Consider the following 14,564-nt stretch of genomic DNA (forward strand, 5'->3'; position numbering starts at 1 on the left):
TCAGCATTGCGATGGTTGATGTCCCAAGACTCAGCTGTAATTGGGACATGGGAAAATATGTCAAGGATGTTCTGGCACCAGTACAAGTACAGCACTGAAATCGAAACTTCTCGAAGGGATTTGGAATCCACTAAGCAGAAGAGTGGGGAAACATTTACCGATTTTATTAGCCGTTGGAGGGCTAAGGCTGCACAGATGTGGGATAGACCATCAGAAAAGGAACAAGTGGCAATCATCTTGAAAAACCTCTCACAGGGGTATGCCCAGCATTTAGTTGCCCAGTATCTCCCCACATTTGAATCATTGTTACAAGCTGGAAGCCAACTTGAGGATGCTTTTGCCTCTGGGATTCTTTCCAACTCTTCTGACAACAAAGCCAAAAAACCCTTCACTAATTCCAAACCCAACATCAACCCTGCCTATATAGCCAATACTTCCACTACCCCAGTTCAACCTCCAGCTCGAACCAATAATCAGGCAAATTTAGGTAGAGCCCCCCCTCGACAGTTCACAAATCTAGGGATGACCCTCACTGCAGCCTTCCAGAAACTATTAAAAAAAGGGCTCCTCACCCCTCTCCAGCCTTGACCTCTGCCAAATCCCCTGCCAACTTCACATAACCCTAACGTCTTTTGTGAATTCCATCAAAGCCCTGGTCATCATACTGATCGTTGCATCTCTTTCCGCCATGCCATCCATAATCTCATTGATGATAAAAAAGTCATCATTCCTACCCCAACACCACCAAATGTCAATACCAATCCACTACCTGCATATCAACCGCCGCCAACATTGAATATGGTTTCAAACACCCAACTACCATTCGACCCAGTCTCTCTCATCCACCCAGTCTACGCCAAACCACCTAGTTATCCTCTTGTTGGAATATCTTTCAATGATGAGGTCTATGCCACAAGCCATGAGCCATTTGATCTAACTGAAGATGAATCATACTGTCTATCCCCACCTCGCTACGATAACCCGTCATATACCAGCCACCTCTTGGCACAAATGATCTCGAAAAGCCCATTCTCTGTAACAGATGAAGATCCTTACCTATTGGCCAAAGAAGATGAGCCATTTCCACTATCTTGTGATGAAGTCAAGCACATGACACGAGGAGGAAGAGTCTTTAAGCCACCGGAACTCAGTGTTGACAATCCAGCGGCCTTGGCAAGGAAGGAAAAAGTATACCCCATTCAGGAAACTATTGAAGATGATGATATCGTGATCAAACAGTTAAAAAAGGCAGGTGCCAACATTTCAATTTGGGGTTTGCTCATGGCCTCCACAGCTCACAGGGAAGCTGTTCTCAAAGCGTTAAGCGCAGCCCAAGTTTCCCTCGACACATCTCCGGATCAATTAGCCAGTATAGTAGGGGCAACCTATGTTGAAAATAGTCTATCCTTCTCAGATTCAGATCTCCCAAAAGAAGGGCCGAGCCACACAAAGCCATTGCACATTACAATTGATTGCAATGGAATGAGAGTCCCTCTAGTCTTGGTAGATAATGGAAGTGCATTAAATGTCTGTCCTCTGAAGACCGCGACTTGCCTCGGGTTCAAGACAGACGACTTCAAACCAACTAGTCAAGGCGTCAGAGCTTACGATAATACGAATAGGGATGTACTAGGAACTTTGCAGCTACTAATATCCACAGGTATAGCAGACTTCCCTGTGGAATTTCAAGTCTTGGATATTCAATCATCCTTCAACCTATTACTAGGGAGACCGTGGCTGCATCAGATCAAGGCCGTACCTTCTACTTTGCATCAGAAGATTAAATTCATCAAGGACGGTTTGGTGATCACACTTCATGGGGATGCCGAAATTATGGGGATTGTGAATGAAATAGAAACCAAGGATAAGTCACTGCCTGAAATTCAACCTAAAGAAAAAGAAATACAACTCAACGGGTTTGAATTTGAAAATATTCATGCGGTTCAGTGGGACGATTTTACGAAAGAGCTGGTACCTATCGATAACACATTCAGCTGTTGTGTGGCTAGCATGTTCAAAAGCATGGGATTCTTCCCAGGCATGGGTTTGGGTCGTAGACAACAAGGGATTAAAGCTGCACCAGTCATTCAAGAAGTAGTTGGGACATTCGGATTGGGGTACGAACCTACCAAAGAAGACTGGGCCCGATATTGGAAGATAAGAAAAGATAAGGCGAATGCAAAGAGACAAGGACACGTCACCGATCTGATCAATATGAAGCCTTATCGCAAAACCCTTAATGGGCGCTTTGTGAAAGCAGGGGAAGATTTCCCTTATTGTGGTTTTCCAGAACCCTTTATCGACCACGTCACAGGTACTCGCCAACCAGGATTTGAGATTTTTTTTGGGATGGGTTGGCCTGACAAGGAAGAAGATAGAGCATCTGAAGAATTCGAAGGAGCAGATGATTGGCAAAAAACTGTGGATTCACTCAATATTGCTCAGATATTTCTCGAAGAAGGAAATGTGTCAGTCTTATCATTCAAAAGTGGTGCTCAAAACCCACAGTCTGTAATCAAACCTGCAGTCGGGTCCCTTTCCAATTACCATGTAATGAGTCCTTTGCTGTATGTCGAGTTTGGTCATGATGAGTCTGTCGGGTCTGTAGTAAGTCCTGTCACCCCATCTATCTTTAATGAAATAGAAGAAGTTTCTGATTGCCCCGAGTGCAATAATGATTTAACTGATAATCTAACTTCGAAGGATGAATCTTCTTATGAAGAAACTCCTATCGAATTAATTAAACAACTTGAACAAGAAGATGAACGTCGAGCTCAACCTGTAATGGAAGAAACAGAATTAGTCAATCTCGGGACTAAAGATTTTCCTTAAGAGATTCAAATTGGAGTCACTTTATCTCCCGAGGAACGCGAAGGGATAGTGGATTTGCTCAGAAAGTTCAAGGACGTATTTGCGTGGTCGTATGAGGACATGCCAGGAGTAAGTACAGATATCGTCCAACATCGGATTCCATTGCATCCAGATGCTCGGCCAGTAAAGCAGAAACTCCGACGTATGAAGCCAGAATGGACTTTGAAGATTAAGGAAGAGGTCACTAAGCAGATCAATGCTGGATTCTTGGAAGTGGTGGAGTACCCAGAATGGATTGCTAATGTAGTCCCCATTCCCAAAAAAGATGGGAAAGTGAGAATGTGCGTGGACTTCAGAGATTTAAATAAGGCCAGTCCAAAAGATAGTTTTCCGTTGCCTCACATAGATGTATTAGTCGATAATACAGCAGGGCACGCCATGCTTTCTTTTATGGATGGTTTTCGGGGTACAACCAGATAAAGATGGACCCTCGTGACATGCAAAAGACATCATTCATCACGCAATGGGGACATTTTGCTACAAAGTCATGCCTTTCGGTTTGAAGAACGCTGGGGCTACCTATCAGAGAGCAGCTACAACCTTATTGCACGACATGATACACAAAGAGGTCGAGGTCTATGTGGATGACATGATAGTGAAATCCAAAGAACGATCGGGACACGTCGCTGCAGTAGAAAAGTTTCTTACAAGGATCCAAAAATACCAGTTACGCCTTAATCCTCAAAAATGCGTATTCGGAGTGAGTTCTGGAAAATTACTTGGATTCGTAGTCAGTCAAAGGGGGATTGAAGTAGACCCTGGAAAAATCAAAGCTATACAAGAAATGGCACCTCCTAAGACTGAAAAACAGATTCGAGGGTTCTTAGGCAGAATTCAGTATGTCAGCAGATTTATCGCTCAGCTCACCAATGTGTGCGGACCTATATTCAAGCTTCTCAAGAAAAATGAGCCCACAGTATGGAATGAGCAATGCCAAAAAGCTTTTGACCAAGTTAAGGAGTATCTCTCAAATCCACCCATTTTGGTTCCACCTACCCCAGGTGAACCTCTCCTCCTTTACTTGTCAGTCACGGAAGAAGCTATGGGATGCATGCTGGCACAATACGACAAAGACAATCACAAAAAGAGGGCCATCTACTATATCAGCAAGAAGATGTTAGAATATGAACAAAAGTATTCATCTCTCGAAAAGACTTGCCTAGCACTAGTATGGGTTACTCAAAGACTTCGACATTACATGCTCTCTCATTCAGTCATTCTATTATCTCGGATGGACCCCCTAAAGTATCTCTTCGAGAAGTCGGTATTGACAGGTAGAACTGCACGTTGGTTGTTGTTGTTATCAGAATTCTATATTACGCATGTCACGCAGAAGTCTGTCAAGGGAAAAGTAATAGCAGAATACTTGGCGGATCACCCAGTGGCAGAAGGAACAAGACCTATCGATCAATTCCCAGATGAAAATATCTTGAACCTTGAAGAAGAATTGCGAGATAAAGTATGGCGGTTATACTTTGATGGAACGGTGAATCAGAACGGGTACGGAATAGGGGCAGTCTTATTCTCTCCTGAAGGATGTCACATTCCGATTGCTATTAAGTTAGCTTTTTTCCAATACTAATAATACCGCTGAATACGAAGCATGCATTGCCGGGCTCGAGGCTGCTTTGAATCTGGGTGTCACAGAAATTGAAGTATTTGGAGATTCAGCCTTGGTTATACATCAGTCGTTGGAAGAATGGAAAACTAAGGATGTGAAACTGAAATCCTATCACGAGTATCTGCTAAATTTAGTAAGGAAGTTCAAAGCCATCTTGTTCCAACATCTTTCAAGGGAAGAGAACAGATTCGCTGACGCTCTGGCTACTCTTTCTTCGATGATCCATTTGCCTTCAGGCATGGAACTAAGGCCTATCACAATCGAAATCAAAGATAAACCTACATACTGCCATGAGGTTGACATCGCTGCTCGACTCCCTGACGGAAAGCCATGGTACACTGACATCCATAAAGTATTGGAAAGATAAGAGTTTCCAGTTGAAGCATCAAGGAAAGAATGGCAAACCTTACAGAAATTCGCATCCCAGTTCATCCTGTGCGCAGGAAACTTATATAAGAGGTCTTATGATGGAATTCATTTGTCATGTGTTGACGAAAATCAAGCTGAACGGTTAATGGAAGAGTTGCATTCCGGAGACTGTGGACCGCATATGAGTGGAAAAATGTTAGCCAAACGAATCATGAGACAGGGGTATTATTGGCCAACAATGGAAACAGACTGTCATCACCTGGTCAAGACTTGCCATAAATGTCAAGTACATGTTAACCTCATACATGTACCTCCATCTCAGTTAGTTGGGTTGACTTCGCCATGGCCATTTTCTGTCTGGGGTATCGACATAATTGGCAAAATCACACCTAAAGCATCGAATGGACATGAGTATATTCTCGTGGCTATTGATTATTTTACAAAATGGGTGGAGGCTACCTCATATGCTGTTTCTCACTGCATCCAAAGCTGCCAAGTTCGTCGAAACACATATTATCAGTCGATATGGGGTACCTTCTGAACTGATCTCTGATAACGGGTCACATTTCAAAGTTGAATTTATTTCCCTGTGTTCGAAGTTCAAGATCCGACCACACAAATCATCACCCTACCGTCCCCAGACTAACGGAGCAGTTGAAGCAGCCAATAAGAATCTCAAGACAATCATCAGGAAGATGTGTCAATCTCATAGGGATTGGTCTGAAAAATTACCATTTGCACTCTGGGCATACCATACCTCGATACGATCTTCTACCGGAGCCACCCCTTATTCACTAGTGTACAGAATGGAAGCCGTCTTGCCAGTTGAAATGGAAATCCCATCCCTCAGAATTCTAATGGAAAGTCAGTTATCTGAAGCAGATTGGGTTCGTCACCGGTACGAAGAGTTGAACTTAATCGATGAAAAATGACTTAAAGCGTTATACCACGTGCAAGTCTATCAGAGAAGAGTCGCTCGGGCATTTGATAAAAGAGTTAAAGTTCGCAACTTACATGCTGGAGACCTCGTACTTAAAGAAAATCGAGTACCCATCTTCGATCCTAGAGGCAAATTTAAGCCCAATTGGGGAGGTCCTTTCATTGTCAAGGAGGTACTGCCTGGGAAAGCTGTCAAACTCCAAGATCACGATGGCATCGAATTACCAGAACCGACAAACCTTGACTGATCAGAGCGGTATTACATTTGAGGAGGCCATCTTCGGTCGTCGAACCAATTTTCCTGTCACCCAATTAAATATCTCCTTTCTCAGCCCCTTGCAGCCATTTAAAAAAAAAAAAAACTTTCTTCTTTCTTAGCCCGTTCACCTAACCTAGGGGAGGGAAATTTTCGAACTACGTTTTGGTCTGATCCCAAAATTCTGGGGTACGTAGGCAACCTGAGAAGTTACTTCAGGCCCGACCAGTTCAAAAAAAATATATATATATATATGTTTTCCCGTAAAGAAAATTTGTCAAAGGGGGAAGGAAAAGAAAACTATTTTAAAGGAATGCACCACAAGGGGCATTTGGGTTCTCGAGCCTCAAATCTCCTTTCTTTTTTAACCTATTCCTAAGCCCACCTATGGAAGTCCTCCTAAGTACCGCATGAAAAGGTGGTCGAGAGAAAAATAGCAGCGTGATCAGACAGTAACTCCAGAACTAAAAAAAAAAAAAAAAAAGCCTGCTAGGTTGAAAACCTGAAAGGGCGGCTTAGGCAAAAATTAAGGCAAGCTCGCAAGGTTGAAAATTCGAAAGGACGGCCTTGGCAACAATCAGAGTAAAGAAAAAAAATTTATAAGCTCGCTAGATCGAAAACCTGAAAAGGCGGTTAGGCAAAATTAGAGCATGCTCGCTAGATTGAAAACCTGAACAGGCAATCTAGGCAAAAGGTAGAGCAATCGAAAGAGAATCTCCATCGAGCCAAGAATCTGAAAAGACAAGCCGAGTCAGAGCGTCAGAAATCTGAAATGACCAAGCTTCAATACCCAGTTTAAGACAGGCAAAGACTTAAAAGACACATGTATCTCGTCTACGACTAATCTGGAAAAATTTACTTTCCTAAGTGAACCAAAGGGGAAAGAATGTGATCTCCAATATGAATCTCAAAAGTGAATATTTGTTCCCAACAGATGAGCTTGACTCATAATCTTCAATAAAATCGAAATTAAAAGTGAATCTTTATTGCACTGGTGGTAATCTAAGACTTCAAATTTTCATATTTTAGGGGCACCTCTCCTTTTGGTTGGAAGCGTATTTATCTTTCCCTTTACAGTAGAGGCACATCATTTCAAAATATGTTCAATTATCCCTAGTATAAGGTCCTATCAAACTAGGGGCATTTTTTTTGTTGTTGTTCTTAAGCCTGATCAATTCCAGCCCCAAAGGATAAGGAAAAATCTGGAATTAAAGGTTACCCTTTCGATAGCATTTTTTTGAAAACCCCTGAGGTTCAAATGTTGACCTGACCATCTAAAAAAAATGATGATTCCTGTGGAGTGAGATTTTTACTCCAGTATTTTACTCATACCTACTCAGATTTTGCTCAGACCCACCGAGATTCGTCTCGGATTTGCTCAGATGCCGCCGAGGGTCATCTCAGATTTTACTCAGACCTACTCAGATTTTGCTCAGACCCGCCGAGATTTGTCTCGAATTTGCTCAGATACCGCCGAGGGTCACCTCGGAATTTTCTCAGACTTACTCAGATTTTGCTCAGATCCGCCGAGATTTTTTCTCCGATTTTTGCTCAGACACCGTCGAGGGTTTTCTCGGATTTTGCTCAGAAACCGTCGAGGGTTTTCTTGGATTTGCTCAGATGCCGCCGAGGGTCATCTCGGATTTTACTCAGACTTACTCAGATTTTGCTCAAACCTGCCGAGATTCTTTCTCGGATTTTGCTCAGATACCGCCGAGGGTCATCTCGGAATTTACTCAGACTTACTCAGATTTTGCTCAGACCCGCCGAGATTTGTCTCGGATTTGCTCAGATGCCGTCGAGGGTCATCTCAGATTTTACTCAAACTTACTCAGATTTTGCTCAGACCTGCCGAGATTCTTTCTCGGATTTTGCTTAGATACCGCCAAAGGTCATCTCAGATTTTACTCAGATCTACTTATATTTTACTCTGACCTGCTCAGTTTATTCTTAGATTTTACTTAGTTTTATCTGAATTTCTGCAAAAACATGTTGCACGGATTTTATGTTGACCTTACACAGTTTACTATCCTCTCAGCATGAATGTGCAGAATGGAGATGTGCACTTTCAAAATCATCACTACACAATGGCACACACGTGCATCCATATTGCATTTGCATTAGTTAAGGAGAATTTTTTTCAATATTCAAGGATCTGACCTTTTTCCAAGGAGAGGTTATTCTCAAGGATCTGGACACTTTGACAAATTGTCGAATCAGGCTGCAAAATGGACTGTCACTAGCTTTGGCATTCGGATGTCGCACTATCGACCACAATAGATTGGACATCTAGTTTGCTTCCACCCTCTGCCAAAGAGGGGCATCTGTAGACACCCCATTATTGCATCTGCCTAATTCGACAATTCGTCACCCGATTTTAGTGGATTCCTAATGATGAATATAAAAGAACTCGAAGGCTTGTGAGTACTGCTTGGTTCCTTCTGTTTCTAGTTTCTTTTCATCCTCCCTACTCGTCACGACTTGACCTAGAAATTTACGCACGCTTAGGATCGCTACATCTTACACCCGACTTAGTAACACGTACGCATAGGTTCGCTACACAGTTTGATAATTTAGAGACCTCGCTACGCTAAGAAAATATGGATTTGAGATTTAGAAATAAACACACAGGGACTGAAAGAAATCTCACGCTGAAATTCCTAAAAATCTGTAAAAAATCGTCAAAATGATGAAAATACCCCTCATAAATTTCGGATGTCCGAAAAGTCTCGAAAGTACCTCCATTGTACTCAGAACGTGATTTCGAGTCTAACGGGACCCAAATCGATGGAAACAGAGAAATTCAAGAAAAATCGTCAAAAATCGTAAAAATGACCAAAACGCCCCTTAACATCTAACTCTAACATAGAGACCTTGATCCCTAGAAAAATAAAATTCAAATAAAAAAAATTTAACCGAAATAAAATTCAAATTTAAAATTAAAATAAAATCCAAAATCTAAAATTAATTTAAAATCGTAAAATCAAATTAAAATTCAATACTAAAATAAAAATTACATTTTCAAAAAACCGATTAAAATACAAAATCAAAATCAAAATCAAATTGAAAATCAAGTTAAAAATCACTCAACCAATTAAAATGCAAAATTGAATTAAAATTTTAAATCAATCAACCAAATCAACCAACCAAAAATGTAATTAACAAATTAAAATCCATTCGATCACATTTAAATCGAAATCCAATCAACCGACCAATTAAAAATTGAAATCAATTTGAAACGCAAATTAATCAATCCGTTCAAAATTTAAATTCAAATTAAACAATTAAAACTCAAATTAAAAATCGAATCGCCCAAGCAATTAAAATGTAAAAATAAAATCAAACGATCAACCAATCAAAAATCAAAATCAAATCAACCAACAACCAAATTATTCAAATTAAATTCTAATCGAAATTCAAAATTTAAAATCAAATACAAATGTAATTTAAAACATCAAATTAAATTTCAAATCAAATGTCGACTAAAAAAAAAAAAAATTTCGAAATCAACCAATTGGAAGCAAAATCAATTATCAACCAATCACAACTCCACGACGGTGAGCTATCGTAGTACGAGTAACGTGGGATCACCATCCCATTCTCCTAATAATATAAAAATAAATAAAAAATTAAAAATTAAAAATTAAAATTAAAAACAAACAAAGAAAAAAAAAAGACGTTTTGGAGAACAATCATTAAAGAAAAAAAAAAAACAGCAACTTTAGAAAGAACTCTTGGATCTCTCCATCTTCTTCTCTCTCAGGCTCTCCATATTCTTCTCTCTTAGTCTCTCTCTCTCTTTCTCTCTCCCACATGATCAACACCCTTTTCTCCCCCACATTTTGGAGCAAAAACCAGCAGCCATTATAGCCCTCCTTTCATCTCTAAAAACGTCCAAAAACAGAGTCCAATCAACACCCTTTTCTTCCCCACGTTTTGGAGCAAAACCAGCAGCCATTATAGCCCTCCTTTCATCTCTAAAAACGTCCAAAAACAGAGTCCAATCAACACCCTTTTCTTCCCCACGTTTTGGAGCAAAACCAGCAACCATGGTAGCCCTCCTTTCATCTCTAAAAATGTCCAAAAACAGAGCCTAATCAACACCTTTTCTTCTCCACGTTTTGGAATAAAAACAGCCACCAATGCAGCATCTTTCCATACCTGAAAACGTCCAAAAATATTATTTATCAGGCCCTCATTCCATCTTCACATTGCTGCCCCCTGTTATGCCTCCAAAATATCTGCAAATTCAACCCATTGTTGCTCTCTTTTGTGCCTCAAAAAAAAAAAAAAAACAGCAGCTCACTGTCTTCTTCTCCATTCTCTGTCTTCCTCTCTCAGCTACCATTAATACCATCATCATTTCAGCACATTTATCCCCAAAAAAAAAAAAATTTGCAACGTCCCTTGCTGTAACGCCATACCCCCATTCCATCGCAACTCTTGCTACAAACCCCTTTGCTGCCCAACGTCTTCACCATTAACCTCTTCTCCGAATAACCATTTTCACCACGCCCATCGCCCATTTAATTCCTCACTAAAATCTCTCTCACACTTTCCATTTTCTTTCACTTCATTAAGTTCCAACAGCACTAGCAAAAATCTTAGACACATCCACACAGCCGCGGTGACCCAGTACGACATAACTCACAAGCTATTTCGATTTCTTTTTGAAGGAATCCACGCATCTGAAATAATTCGGAAGGTATTTTTTATTTCTTTTTTTTTTATTTTTTCTGTTATTTATATTGTTTATTTTATTGTTTCTTGATTTCATATGCCTTAAATTAATTCATGGATTTTTGGGGTATACGTGGCACTAATAACAATGTTCGAGTTTCCGAATATTAGTGTATCAATTCACTCATACTTTTTTTGATTAATTGATCGACTGAATCAATTCACATATACCAAGTTGATGGTCCGGCTCATTGGATGTTAACATTTATCGGGTTGATTCGTCACTTTTTGATGTTGTTGGGTCAACTCATTAATGTTGATTTTAATCGACTCAATAAAAATTAATGGTGTACACTAAACATAAAAATAAAAAAAATCGATTTTCATAATGAAAATTACGAGTCAACTCGCTGATTTTGGGGGCATCGAAAATTTGAATTGATTTTATTTTCAAATTAAGCACGTGGGTTAAATCACCGATTTAATACACGTGGCAATTTAAAAACAAAATCAAGATTCTTTGGATTAACAAATTGTGAGTCAACTCACTGATTTTAGTGACATTAGAAGTTTGAATTGATTTTTTTTAGCATGTGGGTTAACTTACCGATTTAATATATGTGGCACTTCAAAAATCAAGTTTCTTTGATAAAAAATTGGGAGTCGACTCGTCGATTTTAATACACGTGACATTTCAAAAATCGAATTTTAAAATTAGGCACGTGGATTAAATCACCGATTTAATACACGTGGCGATTAAAAAAAAATTAGGTTTCTTTGGTTAACAAATTACGAGTCGACTCGCTGATTTTTTAAAACATTGAAAATTTGAATCGATTTTATTTTAAAATTAGGCACGTGGTTAACTCACCGATTTAATGCACGTGACAATTCAAATTTGTGAGTTAATTCACTGAATTTAATGCACATAATGATCGAATTTCATCGATAAAATATCGTCAATGAGCCAATTCACTAATCTTATATACGCGGCATTGAAAATCGATTTCGTATTATTCAAAGTATGATCGAATTGATCCATTAATTTTTGGTGTCATGTATGCCTCATTAAATCATGTAATTATTTTAACCGTAGGATTTGTTTAGTAAATCCGATGTAATTTATGATGATTGGACCCTAGTTTGACTTTTAGTCTTGAATGTTGACCGTAGGATATTTTTGGATCGCAGTAGAGACTGATCATCTTGATCAGGCGGGTTCGGTGCCTAACACCTTCCGAAATCCGTAACCTGACCCCTTACCATCACTTTGATCCACGGACCGACCCATGTCCATTTGGAGTTAATTTTGGTTCCTAGACCTAAACTAGGTGGCGACTCCCTATTCTTTTAGAAAATCCCCGAGATACATAGATCGGACCCTAATCCGCTATTTAGCGGACGGCAGCGGGGGTCGAGGCGATTTCAGGTAGGGGGATGATTTGTGCTTCCAGATCTTCAACTTTAAACACAGAGTAATGATTTATCCTTTGCAGTACGACCCATTATCAGAGATCAATTCAAAAGGTATCCCCATATCGACTGATAATATGTGATTTGCAACTCAAGATGTAGTGAGGATAACGCTGATACATTTTATAACATCTTCTTTGATTCCATTGAAAAGTCTAGCACTGATACATTTTGTAAGATCTTCTTTGATATCATTTTATCAATTCAATATCTAATCCGTGTAAGACAACACCCAAGTTTGCACCAAAATTATCCTCATATGCCCACGCGCGAACAAGTCTTTTGAAAATTTCTGAGAAAATTCATTATCCCATTGTGTTCCTCTAGAAATAAGATGGTTTCTATTTGAATCTCTTTAGGAATTTATTTCTATTCCGAGGTGAATGACCTTTGCTTTCTTGAGTCCGACTCTTATCTTCTTGCTCAGGAGAAAAATCTATCCTTGAAGCCAGATTAGTAGTTAATTCGTAATGCACTCGAGGTATTCAAAAATTTTCTTTATCCAATCAAATTCAGAAGGGGCGACAGACACCTCTATAGACTCAACAAACTAATTTGACTCAATAAGAAAAAGTAGACTCAATCTAAGGAAGACATGACCTTGCTAGAAAAAAGGACTCGAACTAACCCGAATGACTTATGAAAATTCAAGGCAAGTACCCACATGAGTTTGATTAGGACTGAGGACTGAGATATTACTTACAACCGGTAGGATTGAAGCACTATGATCTTTAGGGAACAACTGGACGAGTTGAGAAATTTGAGGTCATTTCTGACTATTGACTTGATATTGACGTTTACTTTAACTGACCGGATTTACACCCTTAGCTAGATGATGGACGATTGAGCTTAGATACAATGATAACCCTTAACCTCTTTGAAGGTGAATTTAACCAATTTCAGTGTCACCCCCTTGATAACATTTTAAATGAACCCTGAGCTTTATTGAATTTTGTGCACCAATCCATTAAACAATTCATTAACGTAATGATTATTCAGAAAAATAATTTTATTGCACTCTTGAAAAATATTGACAAATAATGTTTTCATTGAATAACAACTTCCACAAATATATTTCAATATTTTTTCATGCAAAAATAGATCTTTTGTAAATCATTTTTTTCTGAAAAATATTTTTCTTCCTTCTCTTTTTTTAGAAAATATTTTCTTTTAGAAAACTTTTTGGGAAAGCATTTCCTTTTGGAAAATCTTATTCTTCCGGAAAATATTTTACTTTTGAAAAACATTTTTCTTCTTGGAAAACATTTTACTTATTTTAAAATGGGTTTAAAATTGAATCAGAAAAAATTTGAATTTCATTTTGATTCAAATGGCTCGACCCATAATGATTGTTGGATCGGGATAGACTGGGTCATTATTGTAAAAGAATGGGTTCTTTATTGGGTTGGTGCACCCATTTTAATTTTTCAAAAATAAATTTTTGATCCTTGAGGACAATCATACACCTTGATCTCATCATTCACATCACTCACATACATTCATCAATCACATGCATTCATTCAATAAAAAACCCGGGAACACCCACGAAGTTCGAGTCGTGACCTACTGGGAAGGTTTCTAGACTCTAAGTTTACTACGTGCAATGCATTGTTATCTGGCCCACCTTACCCAAGCACACCTATATACCTTTCGATACGTGGTGACTTGGTTTGATATACCGTATAAGTGATAATCTAAAACCTCAATTCACTTCTCTGAAGCCAAAAACAGCCAGTTTGATCTCCAGTTGAGGGTGGCGCCACAATGCTGAGCAAGGGTCCACTTAAATACCTCTCGTCTAGAATAGACGTAGTCTATCCCCCTCGTACAGTAAGGTACAGTGGGGCAAGATCTTGCTTAGGCACCCGGTTTTGACCAAGAAGTGCAATTGATATACTTAGATTATCTTTTATACCTATGGGTACGAGTCAAGAGTTGTAGCTTTCATAAATGGTTGGCATCCCACGAGGGGACCGACCACGTACTAGTACTACGTTGGCAATCGGGACATGTGACTGTGTGGTTACAATAGGTCAAAGGCTCAGGTCGCTCCAGCCTGGGTGCATCAACATACTTCTTAGAATCACCTGATCAGATGGTATTGATGCCCCAGTTTGATATACCCTAGGGTACGTGACTGGAGTTGTGGTTTTCATGAATGACGTCGCATCTCCGAAGAGATCGGGCCACTTACTAGTGCCACGTTGGCTATTAGGACGTGTAAGTGTGTTAAAACAGTAACGTTGCATGTGGTGTGTGCAAAACAGGGTTGGGGTGTCCCCGGGGCCTTTTTCAAACAAATGGATGCATAGGCCAAATCAGATCATTAATGAGCCACAACATAGTGAATACAAT

The sequence above is a fragment of the Akebia trifoliata genome, unplaced genomic scaffold, assembly GCF_017979445.1.
Source record: "Akebia trifoliata isolate Shusen 1 unplaced genomic scaffold, ASM1797944v1 Contig00208, whole genome shotgun sequence".
NCBI classification, from domain to species: Eukaryota; Viridiplantae; Streptophyta; class Magnoliopsida; order Ranunculales; family Lardizabalaceae; genus Akebia; species Akebia trifoliata.